Genomic DNA, 13,989 nt, shown 5'->3' with positions numbered 1-13,989 from the left:
AAACAATGAAAGAAAACCCAAACTGTAACAGTAGAGTTTGTGAATGAACCAAGGTAAAGGAGACGATGGGACAGGGCTCTACAAGGCCTTGTTCCACTGCGGGTGGAATATGTTGTGTGTGTGTGTGTGTGTGTGTGTGTGTGTGTGTGATTTCTCACTTCTGTGTAAGAAAGAAGTAAAAGAATGCCTGATGAAAGGTATAGAAGGAAAAATGAGAAAAGGTAAGAAAAAAATATCATAAAATGCTACAATAGGGGCCAGCAGGTGGCGTGGTGGTTGAGGTGTTGGACTCTCACATGGCTAAGCCCGGTCCGAGTCTTGGACCTGGTAGCTTTCTCTCTCTCTCAAATTAAATAATAACAAAATAAATATTTTAAACACACACACACACCCCAAGGATGTGCATGCAAGCCTAAAATCCTGAAAGAATGGAGAAAGGATTGTGGCAAGGTCAACTCCCTCTGAACTATGATTTCTCCTCTTCTCTCTCACCCCCTCCGTCTGCAGTGAGTGCATGAACCCTATAGCAAGTATTTAAATAAATAAATGCTTTTAATAACAGATAACGTGGAGCCAGCAGGTGGTGCAGTGGTTAAGGTGCTGGACTACCACGTGGCTGACCACGGTTTGAGTCCTGCTGGCTTGCTTTCCCTTTCTCTCTCTGGTGAGCCTATATACCCTACAGCAAAATTTAAAACATAGTAATAAATTAAATTAAAATAACTATTAAAAAAATAGAAAATGTAAATAGGTCAGTTAAAATATATGCAGTAATGGGGCCTGCAGGTGACATAGTGGTTAAAGGCACTGGATTCTCATGTGACTGCCTGTGGTTTGAGTCCTAGGCCTGGCAGCTTACTCTCTCACTTTCCCTCTCTTTCTTGGGTCAATTTTAAAAATAATAATGAATAAATTGAATAAAATAATTATTTAAAAATAAATAAATATATGCCATAGGGAAAAAAACATACAAAAAAACTAGAGTTTAAACTACTTTTAAAGAATAAGCACATGGGGCCAACAGGTGGCACAGTGATTAAAGGCGCTGGATTCCCACATGGCTGACAGTGATTAGAATCCCGGACCTGGTGGCTTGCCTTCTCATTTTCCCTCTCTCACTTTCACTCTCTCTCTCTCTCTCTGTCCTTCTCTGGTCAAATTAAAAATAAATAGATAAAGTTAAATAAACTGCTTTTTTAAAAAAATAAACAAGTGTATTTCAGTTTACTATCTACTTCAAAAGCAGTAGTATTTTGGAAAATAAAAACAAAAAGGTTACATTCTAGAGACTGCTAGTAAATAGGCCATTCCTTCTACCCCCAGCCAGCATGGCTGGTTGGGGCACTGGACTCCCATATGCTGGCGATGGTTCGAGTCCCAGATCTGCCAGCATGCTTTCTCACTTGCCCTCACATTCTGTTTCCCTCTGGTCAAATTAAAAGAAAATGATAATAAATAAAATTAAATAAATAACTCTTAAAAAGAATAAAACAATGAAAGAAAACCCAAACTGTAACAGTAGAGTTTGTGAATGAACCAAGGTAAAGGAGACGATGGGACAGGGCTCTACAAGGCCTTGTTCCACTGCGGGTGGAATAAGCCAATAAATGCAAAGTGTCTACAGCATAATTTTAAAGGATTTTTAAATGCTCAAACCAGATGTTCTGATACAGGGTATACAAAGCCGCTTCGGCAGAAACCAGACTCAACTAGCTAATGACAATTACACTGCGCACAGATTGAAATGCAGCTGTTTTCCAGCAACTTTGTTCCTTGATTATAGCTGGCTGTCAGAAACTATCAGTTACCACTAACAACGTTAAGTCACCAAAAATTTTTAAAGTGCTGTTTTTTAAAAACCGTGAGTGATCCCCCAAGATACTGGAAGACCTAGATGGCACCCATAACAAAAACTGCACTTCCACATCATCTGAGCTGCCTATGAAAACAAACATTTCAAACAAACAATTGTACAAGGCTTATTATCACAGTCCTGGGAACACTGAGATAGTCCCAAATCCTAGGAGGTATGGAAAGAATTGAGGCAGAAGCTGAAGAGTGTCACAACGTGGATTGAGTTCACCTACCAAAAACTTCCCCAGAAGAAACCCATAAAACCATTCACTGCAGGAGGCTGGCAGGTGGTGTGGTGGTTAAGGCAGCTGGACTCCCACATGGCTGATCATGGTTCGAGTCCTGGACCTGGCAGCTTGCTTTCTCACTTTCCTTTTCTGTCTCTCTCAGGTCAGCTTTAAAAATAATGACAATGGGGAACCAGCAGTTAGCGTAATGGCCATGTCACTGGACTCCCACGTAGTCGACCGCAGTTTGCGTCCTGGACCCGGTGGCTTAAAACTCACGCCGGGCGCGTGTGCGTGCATGCCCAAGATCCCTAGAGGAAAATGGAGGAGAAGGGATTGTGTCGTGCGCATCCCCTCTAGGGGGTGATTTCTCGCTTTTTGTCTCTATATCTCTGTCTGTCTGTCTGGCGAGCGCACGTGCCCTATAGCAAAAAACCTCTCCCAAAAAAATAAAAATAAAAAAATAAGGACAATGAATAAAATTAAATAAACCAATTATTTTTTTAAAAAAAAGTCATTCGTTGCAGTGCTAGAAGATTTCAGAAATAACCTAAGATAATCTTTTTTTAATTTTATTTATTTATTTTAATTTGATCAGAGAGGTACAGAATGAGAGGGAATGAGAGAGATGGAAAGCGAGAAAGCGAGCCACCAGGTCCAGGACTCGAACCGTGGTCGACCATGTGGGAATCCAGCGCCTTTAGTCACCACACCACCTGCTGGCCCCCTAAATCTTTTTTGAGATGTTTTTGTTTTAGGGCAAGTGCGCTTACTGAAAAGAGACAAAGTCAGGGGGAGGGAAAGTGAGAAATCACTCCCCAGGGGGATGATCACACTATGATCCCTTCCCCTCCTCCTCCTCTCAGGATTTTGGCACGCAAGCACACATGTCCAATGTGATTTTCAAGCCACCGGATCCAAGACTTGAACCATGGTCGACCATGCACCTTAATCATCACACCACCAGATGGTGCCCGCCAGCTTTCCGTACCAGCAGATGGCGTAATGGTTACATCACTGGACTCCCATGTAGTCAACCATGGTCCAAGTCCCAGACCCAGAGGCTTAGAACTCATGTAGGGCACCGTATGTATGTGTACCCAAAATCCCAAGAGGAAAATGGAGAAGGGATTACGGTTTGGCCAACTCCTCTAGGGGGTGATTTCTTGCTTTCCTTCCATCTCTGTCTCTCCAGTGAGCACATGCACCCTATACCAAAAAAAAAAAAATTATCTCAAAAAAAAAAAAAAAGTACACTGAATTCTGGAGAGGTTCAGGAACTTGCTTGTACTTAAGACACTCGGGTAGGGCGGTCTAGCACAAAGCCTGAACCAAAGACCAAGGTAAGTGGACATGCTCCTCCTATGCCAGCACCTCCTCCCACGTGCCTGGACCATGGGCTTCCCCCTCCTGTCTCCTGAGCTTCTGAAAGAAGTTATCTGCAAGATTACCACAGCTACATTAGCAGGGTACAGCTCAAATGTCATCACTGACCAGCCTCTTAACTTGAAACACTGACGCTGGCTTCCTAGCAAGCTGTGTAAAGGTGAATACAGCAGTCACTCTACATAGAGCAAGGTGGGGCTGGAAGAACACATCGGTAGTTCTCTGAGCACTAGGGGTACATGGCTGACCACAGTTCAAGCCCTGGGCCTGACAGCTGCTTTCTCACTTTCCTTCTCTCTGTTCGACTTCAATAAAATAAAATAAAATGACAATGAGTAAAATTAAATAAAGAAAGAAAAGAATGAATATTTTCTTTAAAAAAGGAAAGAAACAATTGAGCAACCAGATAAATGCTGTTCTCGCTGTAAATCAGGGATTGACCTATTTTTTGTACAGCCTTGGAGGTAAGAGTTTTCAGATAATTAAATGGTGGGGGTCAAAGAAGAACATTTCATGACGCGTAAGTATTATTCAAAACTCATGTGTCAGGGCTCATAAGGATTCCCTGGAACACAGCCACACTCCACCTTTCGTTCATGGCTGCTGTTGCACCTAACAACTGCAGAGATCAGCGGCTGTCAGCGGAGCCCCAAGAAACTGCCTACCTGGCCCTTTATAGAAAGTTAACTGATCCTTTCTAAAAAGCAGACTGGCAATATAATGCTTATAAACCAACAGTCAATGTTTACTTTGGTGTGAATCAATTACCAGGTTCTGGGCAAGAACTTTAAGCCTTACAAAGTTAGGGATCAGACTCACCTACAGAAGTCCCTACCTAATTAGGGCCAGCCACACAGGGCAGCACCTGCACCCTGCTCTAAACTATGGATCGGATGGGGGGGCTGGACTGGTAGGTGGCATGGTGGTTGGGTGCTGGACTCCCACATGGCTAACTGCAGTTCAAGTCCTGGACCTGGCACCTTGATTCCTCACTCCCCTCTCAACCAAGGATCAGATTTTTTAAAATAATAAATAATTTTTTAGTTTTTATATTTTTTTTTGAGTTTTTTGCTATAGGGCAAGTGCACTCATGAGACAGACAGAGACAGAGAGATAGAAAGTGAGAAATCACCCCCCAGGGTGGATGGCCACACCGCAATCCCTTCTCCTCCATTCTCCTCTTGGGATCTTGGGCACGCACGCACATGCACCCGGTTAGTTTTAAACCACCAGGTCCTGGACGCGAACAGCGGTCGACTACATGGGAGTCCAGCGACATAGCCATTACACTAACTGCTGGTCCCAATAAATAATTTTTTAAAGAATTATTTTATTTCATCTTATTTATTTTAATGTGACCAGAGACAAACTGAGAGACAGAGGGAAAGCAAGCAGCAAGGTCCCAGACTCGAGCCCTGGTCAGCCATGTGGGAGTCCAGTGCCCTTAACCACCATGCCACCTGCTGGCCAACAAAAATAATGATTTTTTTTAAAGCCTATTAATAGATCAGATGGAAGATCAAGGTCCACTCTAATCTGCGTAGAGGGCAGGGTCAGGGAGAGGGTCCCCATGTGTGATCTTGGCTGGCTCTTGAGGGCTCCAGAGAGGATCAGGTGACTCAAAATATTAAGAGTACCTTTCTCTGTCTCTCTCACGAAATAAACTTTTAAAAAATTAGAGCTCCTGGAGCCAGCATATGGTGTGGTGATTAAGGCACCAGATTCCCACATGGACAACAACTGTTCGAATCCTGGATCCAGTGGCTAGAAAATCATGCCAAGAGCATGTGTGTGCATGCGTGCCCAGAATCCTGAGAAGGGACTGCAGTGGCAACCCCGCTGTGGCTGTGGGAGTGATGTCTCATTTTTCCCTCTCTCTGTCTCTCAGATGAAAGCTCACTCCCTATGGCAAAAACCTTTTCTAAAAAAATGCTTTTTTTTTTTAAAGTTTCTAACTAGAATAGGCAGGAATCAAAAAGAAAATAGATGTTGGGGGTGCTCTAAGCAGTTTTAAAGTCACATCTACAAACCAGTGAATTCTTCTCCAAGGAAAATCCCTGAGGCTACTTACGGCTAGTGTACATTAAGTTATAAAAACTTCTAACATGCTTCTTATCTGATTTTCAATCTAAAAACCAATAAAGAAAAAAATTACTGTTCCAGACAGGCATTTTAACTATAATAGATCGTTTACAGTGACAGTAAAAAGATAGGAAAGAAATCATTAAAAATAAAATAAAATAAAAGCCACTAGAATGTAAACATTTAAGTGGAATGCAAGAATTCGCTTAAAGGAACACACTGAATCCCTCAAATGACAAGCAAAGTTCAGTGCCACACACATTTTCTGGGGGAGACTTCCATGGGCTTCAGAAATGCAAGTGTCCCTAGGACCCGCAGTTAGTGTAATGGCTGTCGCTGGACTCCCATGTAGTCGACCAGTTTGAGTCCCGGACCCGTTGGCTTAAACTCACACTGGGCGCATGTGTGTGCGTGTCCAAGATCCTGAGAGGAGAATGGAGAAGGGATTGCTGCGTGGCCATGCCCCCTGGAGGGTGATTTCTAGCTTTCTGTCTCTCTCTGTATGGCGAGCATACGTGCCCTATAGCAAAAACCTCTCCAAAAAAAAAAAAGAAAAAAGAGGGACCAGCAGTTAGTGTAATGGCTATGTAGCTGGATTCCACGTAGTTGACAGCGGTTCGAGTCCCGGACCCGGTGGCTTAAACTCACACCCGGCACGTGTGCATGCGTGCGTGCGTGCCCAAGTTCTCAAGAGGAGGATGGAGAAAATGCTGAGAAGGGATGGGGGTGTGGCCAACCCCCCCCAGAGGGTGATTTCTCGCTTTCGCTTTCTGTCTCTCTGTCTCTCTTGTCTGTCTGGAGAGTGCACATGCCCTATAGCAAAAACCTCTCCAAAAAAAGATAAAGAAAAAAGGAATGCAAGCATCCCTGACACTTAACTGTCACCAGTGCTCAGCCTGCACATCCTAATTATCGTTACATTTTCACGAGGAAATAACTGATGCTTCTTCTCCCCCATGAGTAGAGAAATATTTTAAACTGTGTTTAGTGTACTTCATGCTAAACCAAAGGAAGGTACAAACCATGCAGTTTAACTCAAGCAACTTTCCAACTTTGCTATTTCTTCTTCTTTACCCTAGAATAAGTAGGACAGCCTGATAGTTAAGGAAAGTTGGACCCCAATTAACAGTCACTGGTTCAAGTCCCAGCCCTGCTGGCTTGAGAAACACATCAGGAGCCATTGCATGCATGCCCCCACTGTGAGGTGCCTTCTCCCTTTCTCTCTCTCTGGTGAGTGCACATGCCCTATAGCAAATTTTAAAAATAACAATGAATGAAATTAAATAATTACTTTTAAAAAGAAAAACACAGGGAAAAAATGCTTATTTTAATCATTCTTCAGTTTGGACCCCAGCCACTGAAATTTTTAATTGCCTAGAAACTATCTTATAAGCTGTCGTGAACTTTCAATTTAATGATCAATATTTTTAAAAATAGCTGCAAATGATGAATACTCTGAAATCAGAAGAAAATTGTTGCTTAATTCTCTCTACAGATAATCACAAAAGAATATAGGTGGTGTGCTGGTTAAGAGCACTGAAGTCCCACATGGCTAACAGTGATTCGAGTCCTGGACCTAGCAGTTTGTTTTCTCACTTTTTTTTTCTCTCTCTCTCCCCCTCTCTCTCTCTGGTCAAATTAAAAGACAAATAAATAAAGCTAAATAAAAAAAATTCTTTATAAAAACTCAGTTTTAAAAATGAACTTGGGGGGAACCAGCAGTTAGCATAATGGCTATGTCGCTGGACTCCCACGTAGTTGACCGCGGTTCGCGTCCCGGACCCGGTGGCTTAAAACTCACGCCAGGCGTGTGTGCGTGTGTGCCCAAGATCTGGAGAGGGGATTGTGGAGTGACCATCCCCCCCAGGGAGTGATTTCTCACTTTCTTTCTCTATGTCTCTCTCTGGCGAGCACACGCACCCTATAGCGAAAACCTCTCCCCCCCCCCAAAAAAAAAAAGAACTTGGGGGGGCCAGCAGGTGGCATGGTGGTTAAGGCGCTGGACTCCCACATGGTCAACCACAATTCGAGTCTTGGACCTGGAGGCTTGCTTTCTTGCTTTCCCTTTCTCTATCTCTGGTTAAATAAACAAATAATAATGATGATAATAATAAATGAAATGAAATAAAATAATTTTTTTATTTTTAAAAATAAAAAAATAAGTTTATTTTTAAAATATAAACTTTTTTTTTTTTTTGGAGAGATTTTCGCTATAGGGCGCGTGCGCTCGCCAGACAGACAGAAAGAGACATAGAGACAGAAAGCGAGAAATCACCCCCCAGGGGGGATGGTCACGCAGCAATCCCTTCTCCTCCATTCTCCTCTTGGGATCTTGGGCACGCACGCACACGCACCCGGCGTGAGTTTTAAGCCACCGGGTCCGGTACGCGAACCGCGGTCGACTACGTGGGAATCCAGCGACATAGCCATTACGCTAACTGCTGGTTCCCTAAAATATAAACTTTAAAATAAGTTTATTTTTAAAAAGTAAACTTTTGGGGTCAGCAGGTGGCATGGTGATTAAAGGCACTGGACTTCCACACAGTCGACCGCAGTTTGAGTCCTGGACTAGGCACCTTGCTTTCTCTATTTCTCTCTCTCTGGTCATACTGAAAAATATTAACAAGTAAATAAATAATTCTAAAAGAAAAAATAATTTAAATAAAAAAATAAATTTTTAATTTGGGGGACCAGCAGGTGGCATGGTGATTAAGGCACTGGACTTACATATGGCTGATCATAGTTCGAGTCCCAGACCTTGAGGTTTCCTTTCCTACTTTCCCTTTCTCTGTCACTCTCTGGTCAAATTAAACAAATAATAATGATGATAATAAATGAAATAATTATAAAAAAATTTGGGGGGGTCAGATGGCATAGTGGTTATATGTCACTGGATTCCCACATTGCTAACCATGGTTCGAGTCCTGGACCTGGTGGCTTGAAAAGTCAAGCCATGCATGCCCCAAGATTCCCAGAGGAGAGTGGAGATGGGACTGTGGTGTGGCCATCCTCTTTTGGGAATGAGTTTTCACTTTCCCTCTCACTGTCAGTCTCTGTCTCCCTCTCCAGTAAGCACACAAGTCCTGAGGGGGGGAAAAAACTTCAAAAATGAACCTGGGGGACAGCAGGTGGCACAGTGGTTATAGCACTGGACTGTCACATGGCTGATCACAATTTTAGTCGCAGACCTGGTGGCTTGAAATTTACACAATGGGGGCCAGCGGGTGGCATGGTCATTAAGGCATTGGACACTCCCACATGGCCAACAGTGGTTCAAGTCCCAGATCTGGTGGCTTGCTTTTTCTCCCCTTTCTCTCACTTTCTATGTGTGTGTGTGTGTGTGTTTGTGTGTGTGTGTGAGAGAGAGAGACTGGTCAAATTAAAATAAATGAATGAATGAATAAATAAATTAAATTAAATAATAATTTTTTTTGAAAAAAGTTACACAAGGGGGTCCAGCAGGTGGCATGGTGGTTACGGTGCTGGACACTCCCACATGACAGTTTGAGTCCTGGACCTGGTGGTTTGCTTTCTCACTTCCTCTCTCTCTCTGTTAAATTTAAAATAAATGAACAAAATTAAATAAATAATTCTTTAAAAAAAAAAAAATTTACACAAGGCAGAGGGGGCTGGCAGGTGGCACGGTGCTTGTGCACTGAGCTCCCACATGGCTGACAACAGTTTGAGTCCCAGACCTGGCAGCTTGTTCTCTCACTTTCCTTCTTTATCTGCCTCTCCCTGGTGAATGCATGTGCACTATAGCAAACAAAATAATAATTATACATATAAAATTTATTTTTAAAAAAGTTACACAAGGCACATGTGTATGTGTGCTCAAAATCTCAGAAGAACGGAGATGCACTGCAGAGTGACTATGCCCCCGGAAGGTGATATCTCACTTTCCCTCTCACTGTCTCCTGTCTCTCTCTCTCCAGAGTGCACAAGCCCTATGGCAAAAACCTTAAAGAACTTCGGGGGCCCAGCAGGTGTTGTGGTAGTTAAGGCGCTGGACTCCCACGTGGTTGACCACAATTCAAATCCCAGACCTTGAGGCTTTCTCTCTCTCTCACTCACACATGTACCCAGAACAAACTTTAAAATAAATTAAAAAATAGTTATTTTAAAAAGTGATCTTCAATGGTCCTTCATCACCTTGTATCTCGACTCTACCTGAAAAACACAAAGTAAAAAAAGCAGATACTGGACTGGTTTTAGAAAGACAAATTTGGTCTCTGACCATTTGCCGACTGCACATCATGTACCACAGTTTAGAGTTGATGGTAGATTAAAGGGGCCACCAGGTGGTGTGAAGGTTAAGACTGGGTCCCACATGTCCGGGTGTGCAGCGTGAGTCCCCGTCATGGCAGCCTGAAAAAGACACCAAGTGCATTCTCCTGAGGGAGAGAATGGACAAGGGGATGTGGCGTGGTCATCCACTCTGGGGGTGCCTTTCGCTTTCCCTGTCTCTCTCCTGTGAGTGCATGCGCCCAACAGTGAAAACCTGAAATTTTCAAGGGCACAACTTCCCTATCACCAGAATTAAAATGCTTTTCCCAATTAAGGCTGGCACCAGGCTTCTAGTCCTTCTAAGCAACTAAGGACTCCAACCAAACTCATCCTTCGTTGGGGGTTGAGGGGAAGCACAGCTGAATATGATGCCAGTCTTCTAAGTTAAAGGCTTAGCCATGGGGCCAGCAGGTGGCATGGTGGTTAAGGGCGCTGAACTCCCACATGCCTGACCATGGTTCGAGTCCCAGACCTGGCGACTTGCTTTCTCACTTTCCCCCCCCTCCTCTCTCTCTCATTCTGTCCTTTTCTTGTCAAAAATAAATAAATAAATAAATAAATAAAGTTAAATTTAAAAAAATAAAGGCTTAGACAAGAAGGGAGGAAAGATGTTAAAAACTGCTAACTCGGGACGAGCAGTTAGCGTAATGGCTATGTCACTGGACTCCCATGTAGTCGACCGCAGTTCGAGTCCCGGACCTGGCGGTTTAAACTCACACCAGGCATGTGTGCGTGCGTGCCCAAGATCCCAAGAGGAGAATGGAGAAGGGATTGCGGCGTGGCCATTCCCCCTGGGGGGTGATTTCTCCCTTTCTGTCTGTCTCTGTCTGTCTGGCGAGCGCACGTGCCCTGTAGCAAAAACCTCTCAAAAAAAAAAAAAAAAACTGAAATAACTCAGGGCCAGCAGGTGGTCTGGTGGTTAAGACAGCTGGATCCCATATGGCTGACTACACAGTTCGAGTCCCGGATCAGCAGCTGGAAACACACACTGGGTGTGTGTGCATGTGTGTGCACAGAATCCCAAAAGGACAATGAAGAAAGGATGAAGCAATCCTGTGAGGAATGCTTTCTCATCCCTTTCCTGCATGCGCCCTCTAGCTAAAAACTGATTTAATTCTCGTTGTCTTAATAATCAAGACAGGTCATTTATTGATTTATTTATCTATTCTTTAATTTGCTATGACCACGTGTGCTCAACAGAGAGAAAGTGAGAAAGCAAGCCACGGGGTCCAAGACTGAAGCCACGTGAGCCATGTGGGAATCCAGCGCCACAGCCATTATGCCACCTGCTGGACCCAAGACAAAGTTCTGAATGCAGTTCAAGTAAATAAAAAGCTGTGTTGGCTACCATGACTTATTCTCCTCTAGGGGATGGGTATCTATTTTGAACGTCTACTTGTAGGATACAAGGTTTATAACACAAACTCTGACTGTAATGGTGTGGCAGGTGCCCATCCTAGTAAGGGACAGGGAAGAGCACCCCAAACGGTAAGACAGCAAGCCAAATCAGGAGCTTCATCTGCATTCTTACTCCGGACAAACCAGAGAGACAGAGCATGTGATGGCAGTTTGATGTCTTCATGTTTGCTATTCCAACCACCTTGGTACTGAAACAAATATTGATAAATCTTTTTCCAACAAGTCTGTGGATAAATACACTAGGCAAACAAATTTTCCTTAAAGTGGTTTTCAAACAGATGATCTCCAAATCTAAGGCTTCCAAACTACAATAAATACTATTCCAAGTCCCATTTGTGTTTTTAAACAATGGTTTCATTCAACCTTATTTATTTTCATTTGACCAGAGAGAGAAAGAGAAAGTGAGAAAGCAAGTCTCCAGGTCCGGGTCTCGAACTGGTGTTGGCCATGTGGGAGTCCTGTGCCCTGAAATACCACACCGCCTGCCAGCCATGAGTCCCACATTTTTTTTTAAGTCCAAGTCAACTTACTTCCAGACTTTCCTCCTCAGTGACAGATGTTCTAGCAAAAAGTTACAACATATTAAAGTCTATTTATGGGGATAACCAGGTGCCATAAATGGTCCCTGACTGGACACTGGTTGAGACAGAGGTTCTATTATATTTTAGGGCCAATGGGGAAATACGAACACATTCCAAAATCTACCTGACATGAAAAAGGCTCCTTACAGAACCAGACATACAGTACCATTCGCTTTGATTAAAACGTGCACGCACAGACAACTCTGGAAAGAGAGTGGTGGTCTCTGTATGGTAGGAATATTTTTCTTTACATCTCTGTAGTTTCTCATTTTCAACCATGTACATTTAACATTACTTCTGTAATAACTTTCTCATGCCCCTAAGGGCTCCTTAAAAATCAAAAATCACTACGGTGTCTACTGTAGATGAGACACAGGTATCTGCTTTAATGTTCACCAAGTCCTCCAAGTCTCAGTTCATCCTTCCTCCAAACCTCTGGGCTAAGCAACAGTTTGTTCCTAACACACATTTCTTTGAACTCCAAAAAGCATCCTCTGGCTTCGCTCTAAAGCACATTTATTTGTATTCTCTCCCAACCTCAGTAACTAATATTTAGAATAAAACAATCCTGGGCCAGCTGGTGGCTGGTGGTTAAAGCACCCAGATCCCGGGAGCAGTTCAAGTCCTGAGTCTGGCACCCAGCCTCTTGAAAAACACTTGAGTACGTGGGCTTGCCAGCGTGGAGCAGACATTGCTGCAAGGTCATCCCCCCTGGTGGGGGGGAGTAATTTCTCACTACTTCCTCACTTCCACCCCCCAGGACCACAAACCCAGAACACACTGCCCTATAGCAAAAACTTAAAAACACACTTCTAAAGTCGGAAAACCTGTCCCGCCACATTGGGGAAACTAGTATGATGGGATTTTTTTTTTTTCCCTTCTTAAATGAATTGTTAAAATCTCTATGTGACCCACCGGACTTACTATTACAGAAAATGCCTTTGATCTTTCAGATAGATTCAAGTTCAAGTTCAAGTTCTACTGCATGTTCAGGACTCCCATTATCTCTACTGAAACAGGCAGAAAGGACGTATGGGGAAACGTAACACTTCAATGGCTGCAAATTAAATCTCTTCTTGATGATGAAATGAAAATATCAGATCAAATCCTTATCCACTTATGCAAACTTAAATATGGCAACTAATCATGGGAAAGCCAGCTGATTGAAAAGCGCAGCAAATGGACTACGATGTTTGGGATAAAAGGGCGATAAAAATTCTGAGTTGCACACATTTGCAGAGAAAGTGAGTGGTACCCACAGAACACCCCAGGTAGGTCACCCACATCCTGTTCGCCCTTACTACAACACCTCAAGTGTTAAGTTGGTGTAAGTATGGTTTCACTAAATGCTTCCCTTCTAGAAGTGAAGATGTCTCGATTAGCTGTGACTTGATCAAAATGCAACTTACTACACAATGTCTAACCATTGGTGAGGAACTACCTGCACGGCTTTCAAAGAAAATTCCTCCTCTTAAAACTAGTTCATTAGCTTTTGAAAGGTATTTGCCTTGAGCTACAAGTAGCTAGAGAGCCAGCCTCCACAGGAGATATGCTAAAACAGAAAAATAGTTCATCGAATAAAAACCTTTGGGAAGGAAACCCCTAAGCACTCCCGTTAAGGCAAACCTCAGATCCTCTCCTACTTCCTTAAAACTGTAGTCGGCTCATGTCATTCACAGTAACTCTCATTCTACAATAAAGAAAAATGATGCCCTCTTGGCCGGAGTCAACAGGGCGACAGACCCTCACCCTGCCGAGGCGAGGTGGGGCGCCTGCTTCCTCGATAGCAGAAGACCAGCCAAAGCTGCTTTTAAACGGTCTCCGGGTGACGACGCATTCCTAACGGGTTTCGAAGGCACGTTTAAATCGCCCGCTTTTTTGTTTGCTAGCTGCATTCACCCGGCAACGGGGCTGGGGCCGCCCCCGTGCGCCACGGAGGGGCGATCTCCGGATGGGAGGCCACGGACCGGGGTAGCGGGGCGCAGAGGCCCCAGCGTGGGTGGGTGGGGGAGCTCCCCGGCCGGGGGGCCCCGAGAGCCGAGGGTGGAGGACCGGCGGCAGAGAGCCCGTGCGGGAGGGCGGGAGAGTGCGAGGGGAGGTGGGTCGGAGCGAGGGGGCTGAGGTCCCCGAGGGGGGACCCCGGGGAGGGAGCC

At 44.0% G+C, this 13,989-nt stretch overlaps 1 protein-coding gene across 3 annotated transcripts in view; it reads right to left on the bottom strand.

Annotated features, from left to right (window-relative positions):
• The window catches only part of JADE1 (jade family PHD finger 1), an 81,022-nt gene that overhangs the window by 64,291 nt on the left and 2,742 nt on the right, over positions 1–13,989 (bottom strand). Inside the window, exon 1 of one of the 3 annotated variants that reach the window (XM_006153154.2) lies at positions 13,586–13,757. The exons of the other annotated variants lie outside the window; for them this stretch is intronic. The gene's annotated coding sequence lies outside the window, so the exon portion shown is untranslated. Of the gene's footprint in view, positions 1–13,585; positions 13,758–13,989 lie in introns of those variants that run through there. 3 annotated transcript variants of the gene reach the window in all.

The sequence above is a fragment of the Tupaia chinensis genome, unplaced genomic scaffold (assembly GCF_000334495.1).
Source record: "Tupaia chinensis unplaced genomic scaffold, TupChi_1.0 Scaffold000362_1, whole genome shotgun sequence".
In the NCBI taxonomy this organism is placed as follows: Eukaryota; Metazoa; Chordata; class Mammalia; order Scandentia; family Tupaiidae; genus Tupaia; species Tupaia belangeri.
The sequence above is the reverse complement of the archived record's forward strand: the minus strand, read 5'-3'. Positions and strand labels throughout refer to the sequence as shown.